At 39.3% G+C, this 20,385-nt stretch overlaps 1 long non-coding RNA gene across 1 annotated transcript in view; it reads right to left on the reverse strand.

Annotated features, from left to right (window-relative positions):
• The window catches only part of LOC122680142, a 128,177-nt gene that overhangs the window by 70,833 nt on the left and 36,959 nt on the right, over positions 1-20,385 (reverse strand). Inside the window, exon 2 of the long non-coding RNA XR_006336645.1 lies at positions 15,014-15,133. This is a non-coding gene — a long non-coding RNA (uncharacterized LOC122680142). The remainder of the gene's footprint in view (positions 1-15,013; positions 15,134-20,385) is intronic.

The raw sequence follows: 20,385 nt of genomic DNA on the forward strand, positions 1-20,385 counted from the left end.
CTAGTACTTGGCATTTTTAAATATCAGAAGACATGCATATCAATATAAAATAATTTGAGTTCTCAAGAAACTTAATCTGGGGGAAGATAAACACAAAGCTTTTAATATAATATGTCATAAGGTCTACAATAAATCAGTGGTTCTCAACACTGGCTGCACATTAGAATTGCCTGGTTTCAATTTGACTCCAACCTAGACCAGTGGAATCAAAGTCCCTCAGTAGGGTCTGGGTATTGTTGTGTTTTGATAAATTTCCAGGTGATTCCATTCTGCAGGCAGGTTGGAGAACACTCTAGACAGAGGAAAGCATGGGATGCGTGGAGACCACAAAGAAAAGGCTCAAATACTAACTGATAATTACCAAAAGGCTACTAAGGAAAGATGAAAGCTGTGCTGAATCTTAACAGGTGAGTTGTCCAGGTGAGGCTGTAGAAAAGCCATTCCAAGCACAGAGAAGCAAGAAGAGTTCACAGAATTGCATATAATTCTTGGTGGAGTTTGGAGAGGGCTAAAGTGTTTGGACATTCCCTGGTAGAAAAAGGACAACCATCAAATGGCCAATAGCAAGACAACTGTATGATTAATCTTACATACTTCTGAAGGACCAAGGCATCAACTGGGGAGGAAATTGTACTTTCATTGCAATTCTGCCCCAACAAGAAACTATCTTCCCTTGAATAAAACCTTCAAAATTCTTGGCACCTCCCTTGGATTCAGACATTACAAACAGGAAACTCTACCCATGAACTAACCTTCGCCCTGTCCTTTCCTGAACAAAGAACAGCTGTTCCCCCACTTCCATGTGTCTGGAGGAAAGAAGGGCCCCTATATTCTCAGCTGACTTCAAAGAAATGACTTGACTTTGTACAGATCAGTCACAGGGACATACAGATGACATTTTATTGTCGATGTACTGAGACATTTTAGTTTTTACAAGTATTTGTCTGTGATAGGGTGCTGTTGATACAGGCAAAGGAAACCCCTGGATCTTGGCTGCTGCAGAGAAAATATAATTTATTCCTTGGAACAGGGCCTGAACTCTGAAGAAATTAAGCAGTAGGAATGTGTTAAGTGCTCTTTCTCTCTCTAATTTTTAGGACACAAGTTCATTCACACATCAACCAAGCCTCTGGAACAGCTTCAGCTATTATTTACGGTGGTAGATGATTTACTTCTTTGCCTTAATTCTAAGACACACTATTGATTTAATGTTAATATTTTAGGGGAAGAAGAAGCAGAAGGTAAAGATTAAATTTAATGTATGTTTTATTTGTGAAATAACCTGATTTCAAAAATAATGAAATATATACATGGGGATGGGGATAGAAAAAGCTGAAGTGAAGCACTGGTTGTTCACTCGTGTCTGACTCTTTGTGAACCCAGGGACTGCAGCCCACCAGGCTCCTCTGTCCATGGGATTCTCCAGGCAAGAACATTGGAGTGAGGAGCCATTCACTTCCCCAGGGGATCTTCCCGACCCAGGGATTGAACCCAGGTCTTCTGCATTGCAGGCAAATCCTTTACTGTCTGAGCCACTGGGGAAGCCCAGGAAAAGGTATGCTCTACACTAAAAATTTCCAGGAGAGAAATCAAAGATTTCTAAAGGTACTAGGAATTTGGTACTAGTGGCATCCAAAGTTCTGTTTTCCAACAGAGAAATCTGAGGCCCGGGAAAGCTAAGAGATTTGCTTCAGGTTCTAGAGGGAATTAAATGATGATGAAGCCAGAGCCAGAAACCTCATCTCCCATCCTCAAGTTTGGTTTGCTTTCCATGATACCACAACACTCCAAATAATTCCTGCAATGAAAAAAATTTCATCATTTCTCCTCATATTTATGGCTGGGGAAACTATTCAGAGATAAAGCAGGTAAATAAGTAAATTGTATCATAACTAAGTATATTTTAGCAAAAAAACAAGGAAAGGATCATGGCACTTCAGTTCTCAACAAGAACTGTTAATTTATTCAATGGCTGTTATCTTGAGTAGGTGACACCCGCATATAAAATGGCATTTTGGTGTGTCAAAATGACTGGTTTCACTTGTTTTTTGGTTCCCAAAGCCAATTATTATTGTTAACACCCTTTGATATGCTAAGTGAGGCTAATAAGGGCAGATTTCTTGTGTGTTTATTAGTCATCACCATCATCTTACATATGTGTACATATTTTTACTACTTTTAAAGTGTCAATAAGTTATATTTAAGCCTCAAAAGACCATCATAAAGCAGCTATTACCTTAGAATTTCTCCTAGGAAATACTTAATTGGCAGAAGAGTGGTGAAAGATGTGGTATTAGTCCACATTGTTTCAACTCCTTCTCCTGTCACCAGCTGTGTGACCGTAAGTGACTTAACCCCTCTGTGCTTCGTCTGTAACGTGGAGCAATAGGAGTAGTGTTCTGTGCACTTGTTTTTAAAATTAAATAAGGTAATCCACGAAAAGTGCTTCTCAAGTCACTTGGCCTGGTCTAACTCTTCTATATCGTTTACTATTTATCCTTCATTACTAACGTATTGATGGCCTCTAATAACTAACACTTAGTGATGTTTACTATGTACCAAAGTGTAAGATGGTAACCCACTCCAGTATTCTTGCCTGGAGAATTCCATGGGCAGAGGAGCCTGGCAGGCTACAGTCCATGGGGTCACAAAGACCTGGACATGACTGAGCAACTGACACACACACACCCCATTCTAAGAGGGCTTCCCTGGTGGCTCAGCGGTGAAGAATCCACCTGCCATGGAGGAGACCCAGGTTCCATCCGTGGATAGGGAAAATCCCCTGGAGGAGGGCATGGCAACCCACTCCAGTATTCATGCCTCCCGTGGATAGAGGAGCCTGGTGGGCTACAGTCCATAGGGTCAAAAAGCGTCAGACACGACTGAAGTGACTTAATGTGTAGTAACTCAATTTTCACAATGACCATTTGAGGTGAGAACCATTACCACTATGTCTGTTTTGCAAATGAGAAAATTGAAACACAGAGATAAAAAACACACTTGTCCAAAGTCTCAAGGATGGGAGGCTGTCGAGCTGGGGCTCAGACTCAGAAAGTGGTTCTGAGCTCTGCCTTCGTCCCCCTGTGTGCGCCAGGCATGGAGGCGGTGGCCCTGAGACAGATGGCCCCTGCCCTCTCAGTAGCAGTGTGTGCTCAGTCATGTCTGACTCTTTGCAACCCTATGAACTGAGCCCCCCAGGCTCCTCTGTCCATGGGATTTTGCAGGCAAGAATACCGAAGTGCGTTGCATTCCCTTCTCCAGGGGATCTTCCTGACCCAAAGACTAAACCCATGTCTCTTATATCTCCTGCACTGGCAGGGGGATTCTTCACCACTAGCATGATGTGGGAAGCCCTCAGAAAGCTCACTGAAAATCAGTGCAGTCTCCCTAAAAGAGAGGTAAGCTCTCTGCACACAACAGACAGTTCCCAGCTCTCCCCTGGAGCCTGGGCAAGTGTCAGCTACTCCTAATCCTTCTATTGTTCAGAACTGCTTCCTCTGCTTTCTGTGGGCCACACACATACCCTGAGCTGAGAACCACAGCATTACCAAACCTCTGGTCCCTCCCCACAATACTTGCCACCCTATCTTGAAAAGCCACTCCCAGACTCCAGGTCCCCGACCATCTCTATACACAGATCTTGTCATTTTCATGACAACCTTTCTAATATTTTAAATTTCCTTTCTGTGGGTTGTCAGGCAAATATATCCTGGCATTCAGTGAAAACTTCTTGTTCAAAACATCACACATTACACAGATGATGACTCAACACACACTGTTGAGTGTGTCCAGCCTCTGTGCTTCAGGGCTAGAAATGAATTCACGCTCCTCTATGTTACAGTGCCATCCTTCCTGAGGGGGAGGCCTGCAGTTCTTCTGTGCCCAACTTCTCATACGTATATTATGATTCCTACTTTTGCAAAACAGGACATTGTTTTACCAAGCACTTATGGGAGGAAGCACAGCCCAGTGAGCAGAACAATGATTTGAAAGTCCTGGGTTCTATTTTCAGCTCCTCTGTTGACCAGCCATGCATTCAGCCCTAGGAAGGTCAAAAGCAGAATGGCCTTGTGCTGCCGACTTTCTCTGTATGTACAGCTCTGGATGGAAAACAAATCAGGCATCTGGCTCTCAGCCTTGAGAAGCTATGGCCTTTGGAGAATAGATGTGTAGTCACACTTTGTTTTCCTTTTTAAAGCGAAAGAACAGAACAAATTCTCTCGTGGGGCGGGGGGAGGGTGGGTACAAAATGAGCTGGCAGAGAATGGAATAGAGAAAACACATAACCTTTTAAACAATCCAGGGGTTAAGGGACTGTTTGAGCCATTTAGATCAAAGAGGACTCTTTGGAGTAAGTTGGAGTTGCCTGTGTTTTAACACAGAAGAGGCTAAGATTTAAAAGACTTCTCCAAACTTGGACAATGGCAGGCATCCAGAACTCTGCCTATAGGGGCCTATAAGGGCCAGGCAGGAGATGCCAGTGAGTGAGGCTTGTGGGCAAAGGGGGAAGTATGGGCCCCCTCTAAAGCCATCTGCTGCAACCCAGCGCCAGCTGCTTGTCATGAGGAGAAGCAGGCCACTGTGGCTTGAACAACTGTGTTTTCAAGGGAAACTAAACAATAAAAAATTTTGTCATTAGAACTTGATTTTAAATAATGGAGTCTAATCAACATTTAAAGAGGCATTGAACAGACAAACTGAACTTACCACAGGCTAAGCTATACATTCCCCATCTCTTCTACCTAAAGATGGAACAGAGTTTCATAAGAAATTTAATTATGTGCTCTGCTATGAATGAATAGAAGCTACACAACACGCAGAAGGTATTAGCAGTGTTGTTCAAACTTGGCTGCATATTAGAATACCAAGAAATTTTAAAAACACTGATATCTGGGTCCCCACATGAAGGTTCTGATTTAATTACAGAGGGCTGCAGTCTGAGTACTAGAATTTTTAATTACTCCCAGGTGATTCTAGTATGCAATTCCAATTGAGAGGCATTGTGTTAGAGTGTTATTTTTAAAAAGTGGAAGAATTTCAGAAAGGTGTGTGTTTTAACTTGATAAAATGTACAGTTAATTCCTGAACATCAGTCAGAGTTAACATTCACTATGAACTTCTTTTTCTGCTTTTAGCTGGGACTCCTAAGTCTAGCTTCATTGCTGGTGGCCTTAATGTCTTTGAGCTCATTAAGAACCAGTGCTGACAACAGGAGATCTCTGGGCAAACAAGGCTGCTCTATTGTTATAAAGGTCAAACACCACAAAAACCAAAGGACAAGCGCAAGCCTAAGCATAAATAAGTATTTATAGGGGAAATTAATTTGTTGTCTGATGGCCATGAACTAGGGGACAGAGAAAACTGAGTCTTTCACAAATGAAATTCAATCTCTATCGTATCCTAATACCTATAAAACTCACCATATGAAGCTAATAATTGGTACATAAAACTCGTATTTTCCATTTTTTTCTTCCTTATTTTGTAGGTTTTATGCATTATTAAAAAAACATGATTAGTTGTCAGTGGTTAGATCTCTGGCTAGTTTTTTTTCAGCTTTGGTTTCTCTTGCTATATTTCTCAAAAAAGGTATTAGTGTGGATTAAATACATTAAGTCATGTGCAATGGGAAGTTCCTCTTTTCTAGACGTCTCAGAACAGGTCCAATATAGTTTATGCCAAAAAGCCCACATTCTGTAACTAGATGGTAGCTTCAGGGACCCTATAAGAGGTTATGGAAGTGGTTCTACCCAGGTAATCACACTGGCAACTTCCAGCCTATAGAGAGTGACTTTAAAGAAGTTGGCATAAGGATTTCTTTGGGCGATGTTATCACTTCAGCAAGTGTTCCCATCCTCACCCTCCGCTCCAGAGAGAAGTGCTTCTTCTTTAACACACACCAAAAGAGAGGCATATCAATGGCGCCATGCAGAGCTTGCTACATGTCTTCCAGTCTTTAAGAGTCATAGGGACTGATGCCTGAACTAGACATTTTAGTCTAGTCTAGTAGGCATAAAATGCCTACACTAGACATTTTACCACACTTAAAAATACAGGGGACTGTGGCCTGAACTAGCCTTTTCTGGTATTCAGGACGTGTGGGGAATAAGCAGCATTTCCAGAATTTGGTGGGGCAACTAAGGATCTACTCAAGAAAAAGCAGAGTGGGTCATCTTGGAAGAGATTTCCTGGATGGCTGACATGACCTCATTAGGAAGGATGTACCACTAGAAGCCAAGAGAATGAAGAAATCATCAGTGGCCTGAGAAGGCATAACTAGCATCAGAACAGTTCCTGAAGCATGCCCTGTAACACAGGCAAAAGGAGATATCTTCACAACAACTCACCAAAGTGCCCCCTGAGGGAAAAGTCAATTGGGACTCTACTACATATAGAGGATCACAATGGCAGATTATGGTGGCCGGTCAAGCTCATTCCACCTTTCCCCCTGAGCCTTGCTTTCCTCCCCCCCCCCCCCCCCCCGCCTCCCCTATTGCTGGATGGTCAGAAAGTACAGCTAGAAAAGGGAGAGAAAATAGTGAGAGGGGAAAGAGAACGGACCCACCTGCCCCTTCTCCTCTTCCTGGATCTCCAGCCTGATGGTAATAGTTATAAGATAAAACAGAGCTAACATGTACCTGGATTGGACTTTCTACTACACTAGACATTTTACCATCACTTACTACCTGTTGGGAGTCAGAGACGCCAATGGACAGCTACCCAGAGTTGTACTGGTTAGTGGAATCTAGGGGTTCAGAGTGAACAGTCAAAACAGCAGCTTCGAAGGGGCAGAAGCAAAATTAAAATTGCTTTCTGTGTGTGACCCACCAAGTCCAGCTCAGACAAGAAGCCAGTTTAACTTGAACACTGAAAAGGTCTTTGTGGTGTGGAGTCAGTTTAGCCAGGGTGAGACGTGATGTCACAACCATCTGCTCAAATTCTCATCTTTGTCATCAGCTTTGCTACCTCAAAGACATTGAGTTATGATAGAATTTCTGCGAATGGTAATAGGTGGCTCCTACGAAGAGTTCCATGGTCAAAGATACTGGCAAAAAAATAGTTTTCTCAAAAAATAAATAGATTTTTCTTGCTGTAGGCACTCTAAGAGTCTCTAATAGTTTAATACACACTGTGAAATCTATAAAATGGGGTTTAAGATATAGCAGTTTCATATTCACTTGTTCATTAAATGTTCTTATTCTTCAAACTTCAGGTTTTCATTCAATAGATATTTCCTGAATGCCTACTGTGTGCAGGCATGGGAGTTGGGGATTAACTGAATACATAAGACATCATCCCTTCCCTAAAAGACATGATAATCTAACAAGACTGCTTAGCTGAGTCCTTTCTTCTGTAGAATTCTCTTAGAAGAGACCTGCCCTATGCCATTTCCAGATTTCTGCCACTGAAAAGCTATTCGTTAACACAAGTATACAAATCACCTGAGAATGAAACTGCCTTGTGAGAGGTCTTTTTTTTTTTAAACAGAGAAAGAAATATCATATCTCTTATGTGCAGAATCTTAAAAAAAATGATATAAATGAACTTATCTACAAAACAGAAACAGCCTCACAGACTTAAGAGAATGCAATTAACGGTTACCAGCAGGGAAAGATGGGGGAAAGGGATAGTTAGGGAGTTTGGGACTGATATGTGCACACTGCTATATTTAAAATGGATAGCCACCAAGGACCTACTGTATAGCACAGGGAACTTTGCTCAATATTATGTAACAATATAAAATGGGAAAAGAATCTGAAAAAGAATATACACATGTATATGCAAAAAGAAGAGACACATTTTTGTAAAAGGGAATAAACATACATTCACAATCAAGTATGACACAAATGCTTCAGTTTCCTTTTCTATCTTTGGTCAGTTTTAGTTAGGATGGAAACTTTGATAAAGTCACAAAGCTTTTCCACTTCTCTTTTTCTTGGGCCTGACGCCTTCGTATGTATCAGACATCACACCCCCGTTTCTTCCTCTGTTCACTCAGAAAAGATCTGATATCAATCTTTGAATTTGTTAGGACTTCCTGTGAGACATATCCACAGAACTTTTAGTTATATGTTGGTGAATATTCCTGGATAGTTTTGGGCACTTAACTTGCTTCTTCCTCAGTCTAACACACATGTACACACAGGCATGTACACATGTATATGTGCACATGCATACAGACACACTCACACAGACCTTCCCTTCAAATAGGGCAAAATCCAAGGTTCTGTTCTCCTTGCAGGTGAAGTAAGATACCTAGATGCATTCAATAAAATAAAACAGACATTATTTTGAGCTATGAAACAACTCTCAATAAATTGAACGGGATTGATATTATGTTCTCTGATTATAAAGTATGTTTTCTGATCATAAGATAATTAAACTGGAATTTGATAACAGAAATATACCTAAAAAAAACTCTTCAAATATTTTTAAATTGACCCATGCATCAAAAAGGAAATCACAAAAGATATTTTTAAATGTCTTTATCTAAATGAAAATAAAAACACAATATACCAAAATCTGTGGAATGCAACAAAAACAGTGCTTAAATAAAAGTTTATAGCATGAAATGTTTCCATTAGAAAAGAAGCAAGATAAATCAGTGATCTTAGCTTCCAATTTAGGAAACTAGAAAAAGAAGAGGAAATTAAACCCAAAGTCTGTTGTTGTTATTTAATCACTAAGTCACGTCTGACTCTTTGGAACCCCATGGACCATAGCTCACCAGGCCCCTCTGTCCATGGGATTTCCCAGGCAAGAATACCAGAGTGGGTTGCCATTTCCTTCTCCAGGGGATTTTTCTGACCCAGGGATCTAACCCATGTCTCCTGCACTGCAGGCGGATTCTTTACCATCTGAGCAAGCAGAATGAAAAAAAATAATAAAAGCTGCCCTAGTTCAGCACATACTACGACCCAGACATTGTCTTAAGTGCTTTAAGTCCAAGTATCTTTTCTAAACTTAGTCATCATTATTATGCTTTTCAGATGAGGAAATTGAGCCTTGCTAAGGTTCAATAACTTTCCCAAGTCCATCTAGTGAGTTGAGAGACAGAATTGTGATTTAAACCTAGATCTCTATGCAACATCCTGCAGATTTAATTGAGCATATTTATACTATTAAGAATATTTTATTCTCTTCAAATTTGATATTTCTATTATATAATACATATATATGATACAGTATATAATACAAAAAATATGCATATATACATATGCATTTCACATACATACAAACATATGAGTATATTGTATATATGTGTATACAATATATAATTGATATATACACAATATATATGTGTATATGTATAAACACAGACACACATACAAATTCTTTATCAACCAAGAACCAAAAGGTCCTATTCCTAGCATGTAAGGCTCCTGGCATGTTGGAGGACAGTTTAGAGTTCAGCCATTGCTATTATCATCACTGAAAATTGTTCTGTCAATGAAATGATCTACCATGAAGGACATCTGTGGAAACACAGTCTGTGACTAGAGCCCATGAATAATTTCCACTTGTTCCTGCCAGTCTCTTACACTACGTGTCCTTGAGTCTTAGAGACATGGGCAGGTAGCTGAAAGCATCACAGCATATGCCATGGCCACTATAATTCACTCAAGTGTTAAAAACTGCTCACAAGGATACACCTAGCCTCCCCCAAATACTAGGCAACCAAACTTGTGTTCCTTACAGGAGAAGCCAAATGCATCTCCCTTCAAGCACAAGTAGTAAAGAGAACTGGATGCTTGATTCTTATTCCCAGGACCACTATTAAATTATTCTGTCAACTTGGGCAAGTCACTTGGGGATCCTCCTTGGATCTTTAGTGTTTTCAGCTGTTTAATGGGAGCGAGGAAACATATCCCATGCTCTCTCCCTGTTGTTGACTGTTTCCCCTCTCACCCTCTGCACAACTGACAGTGTTAACTAGCTGATCGGTATTATTCTGATTATCAATTCCCAATCTCCACAAAAGTAAAAATCAGATCATAATATTCACCTGCTCCAGACTTTGGGACTCTGTGGGAGAAGGCGAGGGTGGGATGTTCTGAGAGAATAGCATTGAAACAAGTATACTATCAAGGGTGAAAGAGATCACCAGCCCAGGTTGGATGCATGAGACAAGTGCTCAGGGCTGGTGCACTGGGAAGACCCAGAAGGATGGGATGGGGAGGGAGGCGGGAGGGGGGATCGGGATGGGGAACACATGTAAATCCATGGCTGATTCGTGTCAATGTATGGCAAAAACCACTACAATATTGTAAAATAATTAGCCTCCAACTAATAAAAATAAATGAAAAAAAAATAATATTCACCTGCTCCAAATCCTCCCATGTCTTCCCGTTTCACTAGAATAAAATCTTAAGTCTTTACAACGACCTGTAAAGCCCCACAACTTTCTCCCCCTTTGCCTCTGCCCAAACTCCAATCATTTTGCTGACTTTATCCATTACTCTTCCCTTCGGTACTAGTTTGCTAGAGCTGTCATAGCAACACACCACAGAATGGGTGACTTAAACAACAGGAATTTACTTTCTCACAGTCCAAGACCAAAGTTTCACCAGGTGTGGTTTCTCCTGAGGTCTCTCTCCTTGGCTTAAAAATGGCCACTTCCTCGTTCCGTCCTCCCATGGTCTTTCCTGTTTTAATAAGGACGTCGATCAGATAACATTGGGGCCCACTCTGAAGTCCTCGTTTGACTTAGCTGTCTCCTAACACAGCCATGTTCTCACGTACCATAGGTCAAGCTTTCAGCGTGAAATCTGAGGGGATACAGTTGAGCCCACATTACCCTCTCTCACTCTGCTCCAGCCAAATGGGCCTTTCACATGTTATTCAAACATACGACTTGCCTTTGCATCGTCTATTCCTTGTCTCTCAAATACTGCAAAATACAATAATGTCTGTTGCAATCTCCTAACTTTGAGGATGCGGCTGTAACTTAATGGACGTGTCAGCCCTGGCTAGAGTACTGTAAGATTCATCCTAAGCTACTTTTCATCTCCTTGTTTCTCTCTCTTGCTCAGTTTATTCCCTTTAAGTCTTCACTCTAAAGCCTTCACAGGTAATGTCTTTACAGTTGGATGTCCCTTCTTTCATTCAACCTAGTCAGTGTAGAGCTTTCATCTTCACTCTGGTATGGCTGCCAAATATAGATTGTGCGGACTTATCCATGTAAAAGAAGTGCATTGAATACCACGTCATGAGCCAGTCACTGTTAGTGCCCAGGGATAGTCAGGAAAACCTTAAGATGAGGATTGTTGAGGACTAGTGAATATAGCACCAGCATAAGCGAGGCAATGGCAGAGTCCAGAGAAGGAACATTTAAATGAACAGACACCAAGGCAGCTTCTGGAAAGAGATGGCAATAGAGCTGAAGCTTGAAAAACAGTTAGTAGGCATTATAACCGGGAAGAGAATTTTCTAGACTGTGTTAGCATCATGTGAGAAAATACAGAAGCAAGGAAAAGCATGATATGGACAGAGTGAAGGATACACTGAGAGAAATGCGATAAGCAGGCTTGATTGAACAAGGAGCTACAGTAAAAGCCATACATGCCAAGAACCTGTAACTTGGGTTCTAGGGAGTGTTAACAAATTCTTAGCAAGAGAGTAATTCGGTCAACTCTCTGAGTTAGGAACTTAGTCATCACCGAAGAGGATGACTTACAAGAGCTGGTTCTGGACAGAGGAGCCCAATTAGGAAGTTACTGTACTGCAGTAACTCTGCTGTGAAAACATAAGAACCAGAATCACGTCAGAGACAACACAAACAGAATGGAATGTATGACTGTACAATGAATTAAGGAAACTGAATCTACAGGATTGATACTGGGTGTAGATGTGGGAGTTGAACAAGAAGAAAAACCTAGAACAAATCTCAGGTTTCTGGGTTTGGCAATGAAAGAGATGATAATGTTATTATTCACTATGAGAAGGAAGATAAACAAACTTAGTTGCAGTCATGTTGAGTGAGACATGAGAAAAGGCATCCAACTAGGCGGTTTGCTATATTGTAACCACCAATGAGAGTGTATAATTGGGTTGATGAAAGTTTCAATTGGTAGAGACCCATCTTGCTGCCTTGTTCTCTTTCGAAGAATTCTATTCTTCTAATCACACCATAGAATCATAAGCAAAAGGAAGTATGCTAGAGTTGCTTCTACAAGAGACCAAAAAGACATAGTATTGGATTAGCCAAAAACTTTGCTTGGGTTTTTCCATAACATGTTACAGAAAAACCTGAGGAAACTTTTTGACCAACCCAAATACATCCACAATGCCTCTCCTACAATGTAATATCTCCTAAGGTACAGCTGTCCCTTGGATTCCCAAAATGTGGGTGGGTGAATCAGTATGACATGGCATAAACACTAACCACACTTACAGTGACTACATAGCAATCTCCTGATCTCTGCTGTATGACAAAATATAGTGATCAGTGCAGAAGTATAGTGCTTCACAGATAACCAGGTGTTTTGTTTTAACCTCAAAAATCTAGTGAAGTGGGCAAAAGCAATGATATTTTCTGGTTTTCATTTTACCGATGAGGAATCAGACAAATAGAGATTAAGTGACTTGGCCAAGGTCATATTTAGTCTACTGTGAGCAAGAGTAAGTCTTATGACTTTCATCTCAGCTCTTTCCAATACATCACACAGGTTCTCCAAGCGGAGCACACTAACAAAGGAAATGTGATCTGCTCCCCATGCCGGTTTAACAGTGATAGCAATTTAATCTTCGAAGTAATCAACCCAGGCTTTTCACTTAGCAGTGAAATTGCAGGTGGAAACTATAGCACTTGAAACTCTACCTTTTACATTTCTGTATTGATCCTACTTGATGGTTAGTGATATTAAGGGGATACATCCTACATCTAGTGTTTCACAGCCAAGCCCTACAAAGCAGAGTAACCCACAACACAGAAGGCGCTGAGTTTCTTTCTTGGCTCTAAAGGATCATTAATCTTGACCTCTCTTTTCTGTTCAGCTGCTGAAAAGAACTGGCTTTCATTCTAATAATTATCATCATCATTATTTTATCAGTTTATCAAGAATCCCCTAAATTTTAATGTGGTCAGGAATACCTACTGAGATCATATTCTTCTATGTACTAAATGATACTGTCATAAATTACCAGCTGCTAAACATGAATATCTCAGAAGTTGTAATTCCCTATCAATTTCACTATTATAGCATCATAAATTGCCAAACTGTGTGGCTTTTTAGAAAGTTAAAAATATACTATATATGATTAATCCTGCCTTAATGACTTTCTCTTGATTTTTGTGGTTTCTCAGGGATGCAATTTTCAGGGTTTATGTAAATGTTTTATTTCATGTGATAAATTAAGACATGAGTCTTTTGTAAAGGAGAGAAAGGAGAGTAATTTGATTCTCTGAAGAGATGGCACTGTATTAGAGAAGCTTGAAATGTTTTATCTACTAAAAATTCCAGGCTGAAAAGAGTAAAATTACCTCCTTCTCTCTTTAAATGCTTTTACCCTAGTGGCATTATATAATTATCCACAAAAGGGTGTGTCATATTACACCATCACTACCTTTCTTTCCCTTAGCTGGACATTTCAAAGATAAATAGATGAGAAATGGTGTCACTCAAAAGAGATATCAAAAATTCATCCACACAAGCTTCCTTGAACTGGTCTCATTTAATAAATGAAGCTATACATTTTCACTTAAATATCAGTTCAGTTCAGTTCAGTTGCTCAGTCATGTCCAACTCTTTGTGACCCCATGGACTGCAGCATGCCAGGCCTCCCTGCCTATCACCAACTCCCAGAGTTTATCCAAACTCATGTCCATTGAGTAGGTGATGCCATCCAACCATCTCATCCTCTGCCGTCCCCTTCTCCTCCTGTCTTCAACCTTTCATATATAAAACCTTAACTGTTCCTCAATTTTGACATGGCCCAGGAGGCCCTTTGTTCATTCTCCAACCTTACCTCCTTCCACTTTCTCCAACCATGGTGTCATCTTTTCAGTTCACTGAACACCTCAAGTCTATTCATTGTGCCTCGGGGCCTTTGCACATCCAGATAATTCTTCCTGCCCACCCCCCCAACCACCACAATCCATTTTTATATGGTTTCTAACATTTTTTTCCCTGTCACTTCATCTTGTTTATTTTCCTTATAGTGCTTATAAAAATTTGCAAAAAAAAATATTTTTAAGTGTTACTTCTTATCTGTCTTCTTCAACTCCATTAGGCCAGATAACATCTCTAGCCAGTGGTTCATACTGTACATCATTGGTATTCTATATATATTTACTGAATGAATGAATGACAGGAATTTCTACTCAAATTTTTAGTTGATGCCTATACACTTACACCTTAATAATATCCCCTATATTCTAAATGCACACATATTTCCATAGGTAGGGGAATCATCACCCACAGTTCTCTAGGCATGTAAGCATTAGAATGATAAAACATTCTGCCAACATTCACTTACTAATACTTTTCAGATATGTTACCAAAATGGAGTGTGAGGCTTGAAGCTATCAACGTGATATTATTAATACATATAATGATGAAATTTTTTTACTAAAAAGGACCTGTTCACTTAGTAGCATGGAATGTAGTACTTGTATCACTTCCCTACCTCCCTCAAATTATTTATTCCTTAAGTTACAGAAATTTCATAAACTTTATTAAATTTCATAAAAGTTAAACTCAAATGAAATACTTTAACTTAGTAACAATCAATTTAATACTATTTCTTTCGTTTGGTTTTCATTCACGATGGAGAACAGCCCGCATTTTTTCCTTAAAAAAAAAATCCATTCTTCAATTTTGGAAACATTAATAAACAATTAACTCATTTCTGAGTCATCACTAGCTCAAGTTTCTTAATCCCAATTTAAAAAAAAAATCTTAATAAACATAGCCATGTTTTATGATGTACAAGACAAGCTAAAAGTTTTTTAATGCAAACCAAAATGTATCAGTAGACCGAGCATGGTCAGGGTGGTAGCAAGAAGAATACTTACTGCACCCAAACAACTTCATCAATTCTGGTTTCATGCAAGCTCATTCACGAGGCCTCAACCTTCCATCTTCAGCTACACACGCCTGAACTGCTGCCTTAGATGGTTCTGTGTTATGGGGAGCTGACAGAAAATACAGTCATTATATTAGATCTAGGGGTGACAAACTTTCCCTATAAAAGACCAGATAGTACTTTAGACTTTGTGAGTCACACGGTCTCTGCCACAACTACATGGACTACACATAAAAAGATACGAGTAGGAGTGTTATAATAAAACTTTATTTACAAGGACAGGTTATGGGCTGGATTTAGCCCGCAGCTGTAGTTTGCCAACCCCTGCATGAAATGATCACGACATAGATGGCTTTGTGAAAGGGAGTTAGCCATAGGGTAAATTCCAGGTCCACACACATCTATTAAACACCTACTAAATGTCAAGGGTTTCAGATAGTGTCATAACTAAACTTTACAACTGATCCATATTTGGTTTCAGATGTGAAACTGAAATTACCTAGCTTCTAAGTTGTATAGTGAGACCATGAATTCATTCTCCTCTAGGACTTAAGACCATGGAGTTTAACAACGTGGGCTTGAATCTTGCCTCAGCTGTTTATTAACTATGTGCTTTATGGAAAATGACTCGACCTTTGTGTGTCCCAGTGTCTTCACCTGCTTCAGACAGTGGTCGTAAGGATTAATAAGCCACAAATAGTGTCTGGAACACCATCCTGTGCTCAATGCGTGTGGCCAGCTACAAAAACAATTCTGTAGACACTTAAGGCTCCAGAGAGTTCTCTCAAAGTTTCCACAAATATTTGACTCAAACAATGTTGTTTTTCACTATTTAAAACACTTGAATAAAAAGAAATGCATACCAAATTTAATCTATTTTCTTCTTCTATGTTTTATCTTGTGCTGTTAGCTTTTTTTGTGCCCAGATAGTAGAGCAAAGCTTTTCCTGTTCTTCCTGTTTATTTAAAGATTATGCAGTGAATTCAAGGTAAGACCATTTTTAACTACTTATCTGTGTGAATCAGAATTGTCTTCACATTGTGCAACCAAAGTTAAAAAAAAGTAGAAAGTTAGAAGTTGACATGGATATAAAATTCTCATTTCTAACTTTGTGTTAATCAGAAAAACTTCATTATTCTCAATAACTGACTTTATAATAAGTACATATTATAATTTACTTTAAAAAACCTTTATACCAAAAATGACTCACTGTTTTGTTTTGTTTTCTGTTTTAAATATTGAAGTTTCATGTCAGGTTTCCTTTGGACCTAAAAAAGGCATTCCCCAACAAAAACATTTAACTTGAGCAGTTTGTTTCTTTAATGATTTTTTTTTTTTTCAAGACCAAGGCTTGAAATCACTAGTATGAGAATGATTCTTATGTACCTTTAAAAAATCACACCCTGACAGTTAGGACAAGACAAAGAGTTACTAAAGAGAGTTCTTTAATCCCTCCACTCCCTCATCATCATCATTATGCTCAATGGCATCTATATATATTTTCTCCTTCGATCTTCCTGATAATCCTCTGAGTTTGCCAGGCAGGTGCCATTAGTCTCATTTTATATTAGGTTGCCCAAAAAGTTCATTTGGGTTTTTCCATTACACCATATGGAAAAACCCAAACAAACATTTTGGCCAACCCAGGACATGAGGAAGTTGAATGAGACTCAGAATATAAATAACTTCCCAAGACCACACTACTAAGCAAGTAGCAGAGTTAAAACTCAAATCAGGAGACTTACTGCTCCAGAGCTTTCCCCATCAGTTTTGATACCAAAGAGATGACTGGGATTTTAAAATGGTGCTTTGGAGGTTCAGAGGTCAACCCTCAATCCATTGCTGAGGCTGATGGAGATGCGGGCTCATCAAACACATCTTATTCCTTGGCGTTTTTCCTACATGCTGACCTAGCTCTCTAAGGACAAAGGCCAGCCTAAGCACTTGTAATGTGTGCTTTCATTATTTTTCTCGACTCTGTCTCGCCTTTTGCAAGAGTCATTTGACATAACATTTTGTTAAAAATCCACATGTAGGTCTTAAATTCAGTTCTGGTTATGGTCTCCTAGAGCTTATTTATGCCCTATGAGGGCAGGGGCAGTACTGGATATTTATAACACAGGGAGGTATCCAAATCATACCTGTGAATAAAAGTATCCTGGAATCAAGCATCACTCTACCATCTACTTTTTCTTTAGCTCTCTTTTCTTTCTTTTTTTTTTTTTTTTGTTTCCAGGTGATTTTGAAATTTTGATCCTACTTCCCTCCAATTTTTTCTGTATATTATTGTCAGTGTAATCTCAAAGCCTCCAGGTTCTCCAGTGACTCTCCAAACAAGGTGAGATTCTCTGCCTGAGATTCAAGCTTCTCCAGGACATGGAAGGCCCTATTAGTATCTATGATGTGTCCTCTCCACAACCCTTCATCTACAGAGCTGCTCTGTGTCTTGGTCATTGCTTGTCTGTCTGCTGTTTCATTTCTCTCCACAGATCCAAATTCTACTCGTGATCTCAGATCCAACCCAACCTTAATTTTCCATGAATTCTTTCTTCCCTAGTAATTTTAGCCTTTAGAATTTTCATAATACAAATTTTGTCATACTTGATGATACTTGTATTATTAACATTTTATGGGTTAGTCCAATCTCTGTGGAGAACACTGGCAATCATAAAAAATTGCACCCACATTTCTCTACCTCCCACACTGTAAAATCCACTAAATTCTTCATAAAATAATTCATAGACTTAATTAAACTGAAATAAGCCCAAAGTACAGATGCAAAAAACTCAACATGTTTCTGAGATATGTCCAACCCATAGTCTGTGCTTATCTCAAGATAATTCTCCACTGTACTTTTAATAAAAGGGAAAGCTTTAATTTCATATTTTGTTTTTCCTCCTTTAGTATTGCCATTGTTATTGATATTTATAAGTAAAATATGCCACTGAAGTGTCTATAAACACCCAAGAATGAATTATAGCAAATATTTAACAACAGACTACCTTCTACTAGGTTAAACAAAACGAGTGATACATCAGATCATCAAACACCTTTCACCTGGAAAGAGAGCTAACAGTTTCCTTTACTGTCATCTAAAAGATTCGGGAAAGTCTAACTAAGACATCACAAAAGATTTCAATGAGTAGGGCATAATTCGACCTTTCACATCTCCTGTCTAGAGAGAAAAACTAAACATAGAAAAAGATACTCTCTGTAAGTCTTCAACCCTACATGTTTTTTAAAAAGTTACAGTGTGAATGAAAGGCAAATTTTATTTATATTTAAGAAATGAGAAGAGAGGAGTTGTAGGTTGTTAATATCAAGGAATATTTTGCCCTGTTCCAGAAGAAGAACATACATTTTTGTCTTCAAGTCAGTTTCTAAGTCAAGTTCCTTCAAAACAGGCAAAGTCAAGCCTTGGTTCTGGCTATAGACATGTGGATAAGTAGAGGGTGAGGAAGAGGGGTCTTACCCCTGCCATCAGTTTTATTTGTTCTGATATGTAATATTCTTTCTCCACCTGAAGTTGATGTCAGGGTGACTGGAAAGCAAGAACTTGGTTGACTGAGCAGAAGCAATCTGTTGTATTCTGTTCTTTGAACCCAGAGATAATCAAAGACTGTTATTTCATCTCCTGGCTGACCTAACAGTAGAGTGAAAAATGAGCTAAGAATGTGAGATAGCCAGATCATCTGAGTATATTAAAAAAAAAAAATCAGTGTGCCTCTTGAAATTGGTCAGACTTAGCTGATATGTTTTGTTTTCTTTATTAGTAATTTGGATTTTTTTCCTATATTCCAGACACCTCTGTTGCTGTGGGATTTAATCTATTGGGTAAGAGTAAATGACTTAAACTGTAATCATATTTACAAAAAGCACAGAAAAGATGTTAAGGCTGTAAACAACATAGAATTATACCCTGAGAATCTGGCTAGGCGAATTGGGACAGAACTCTATAAAAATTTAAATGTCTTCCTTGAATTTCTAATTGGAAACTGCTACTATATGAGTTGCTGTTCATTAGTCATTCCAGCCTTGGTCATGTAGTATTTATTAAGACTATCCCTCCCTTGGAGCATGGGAGAAAATGTTGACTAAACATATATTTTTAAGCAAAAGGGAAGTGGACTGGGTAGAATTTGCAAGACCTGACTTCCAGTCCCTGCACATCCCTGTGTGACCTTGGACAATCATCTTTACCTCTCTGGTCTATCTAGGGTAAACAAAAGATTGACTTAAGATAGAAATCCAAATTGTGCTCCGTTAGTGGGGTGGTTGTGAAGAGCAAAGCCTGCCTCAGGATATTCATACTCTCTTTTCCACTCCCTAGAATGCTCACCACCCCAACTTTACCCCCCCCCCAACTCTGACCCTACCTGCAGATCTGTGCATAGCTCATTCTTTCCCATCATGTAATTCTCTGCTATCATGTACTCCCTTAAATGGAGAAGGACACGGCAACCCACTCCAGTATTCTTGCCTGGAGAATCCCAAGGACATTGGAACCTGGTGGGCTACAGTCCATGGGGTCACAAAGAGTCAGATATGACTGAAGCGGCTGAGTCATGCACTCAGTCAAGCACTCCCTTACAAGTCCCTCCCACTACTGTTTAGCGCAGAGAACTCTTCTCAGTACCCTGTAATGACTATATGGGAAACTACTCTAAAAAAGTGGAGATATATATATATATATATATATATATATATATATATAGCTAATCCACTTTGCTGTACTGTAGAAAAAAAACACAACATTTTAAGTCAACTATGCTCCAATAATTTTTTTTTCTAAAGTAGTACACACATAAAAAAGTCCCTCCGGGATAGTTCTTTCTAATACCTCCTCTTCCCTATCCCTTACCCTCCTGCATGCTTCTTGGCATTTATCATTACTTAGTACAAACATATATGTTTTTACGTATACCCTTTTTTGTTTGCTGTCTCTTTCCCTTGAACAAAAGCACTATAAGAGCAGGGATCTTCTCTGTTTTGTGTGTGCTTAAAACGGTACCCAGTATGTAGTAAGCATTTAATAAATATTTATTAGTTGAATGAATGGATGAATGAATCCTCACCTGGCAAAGATGACAATATACTAGGAGGGAATAGCAATTGCTCCATCTGGTTATCCAGTTTGCCATAGTCCCCACCATTCCCACTGTGTTTCTAACACTGGGTTCGTTCATTATTGGAGCTGTGCTTCTTATACTTCACCACTTTTCCACCATTAATGTTCCTGCTTGTTCTATATGGGTATTTTCATTTATGACATGATACTCCAGGGAGGCCCACACTCCAGGTCCAAGATGTGTTTGGGCAGAAAAAAGTCTGCTGCTAAAAATAATTTGAAGACTCCTAGAC

Source organism: Cervus elaphus, chromosome 3 (assembly GCF_910594005.1).
Source record: "Cervus elaphus chromosome 3, mCerEla1.1, whole genome shotgun sequence".
NCBI lineage: Eukaryota > Metazoa > Chordata > Mammalia > Artiodactyla > Cervidae > Cervus > Cervus elaphus.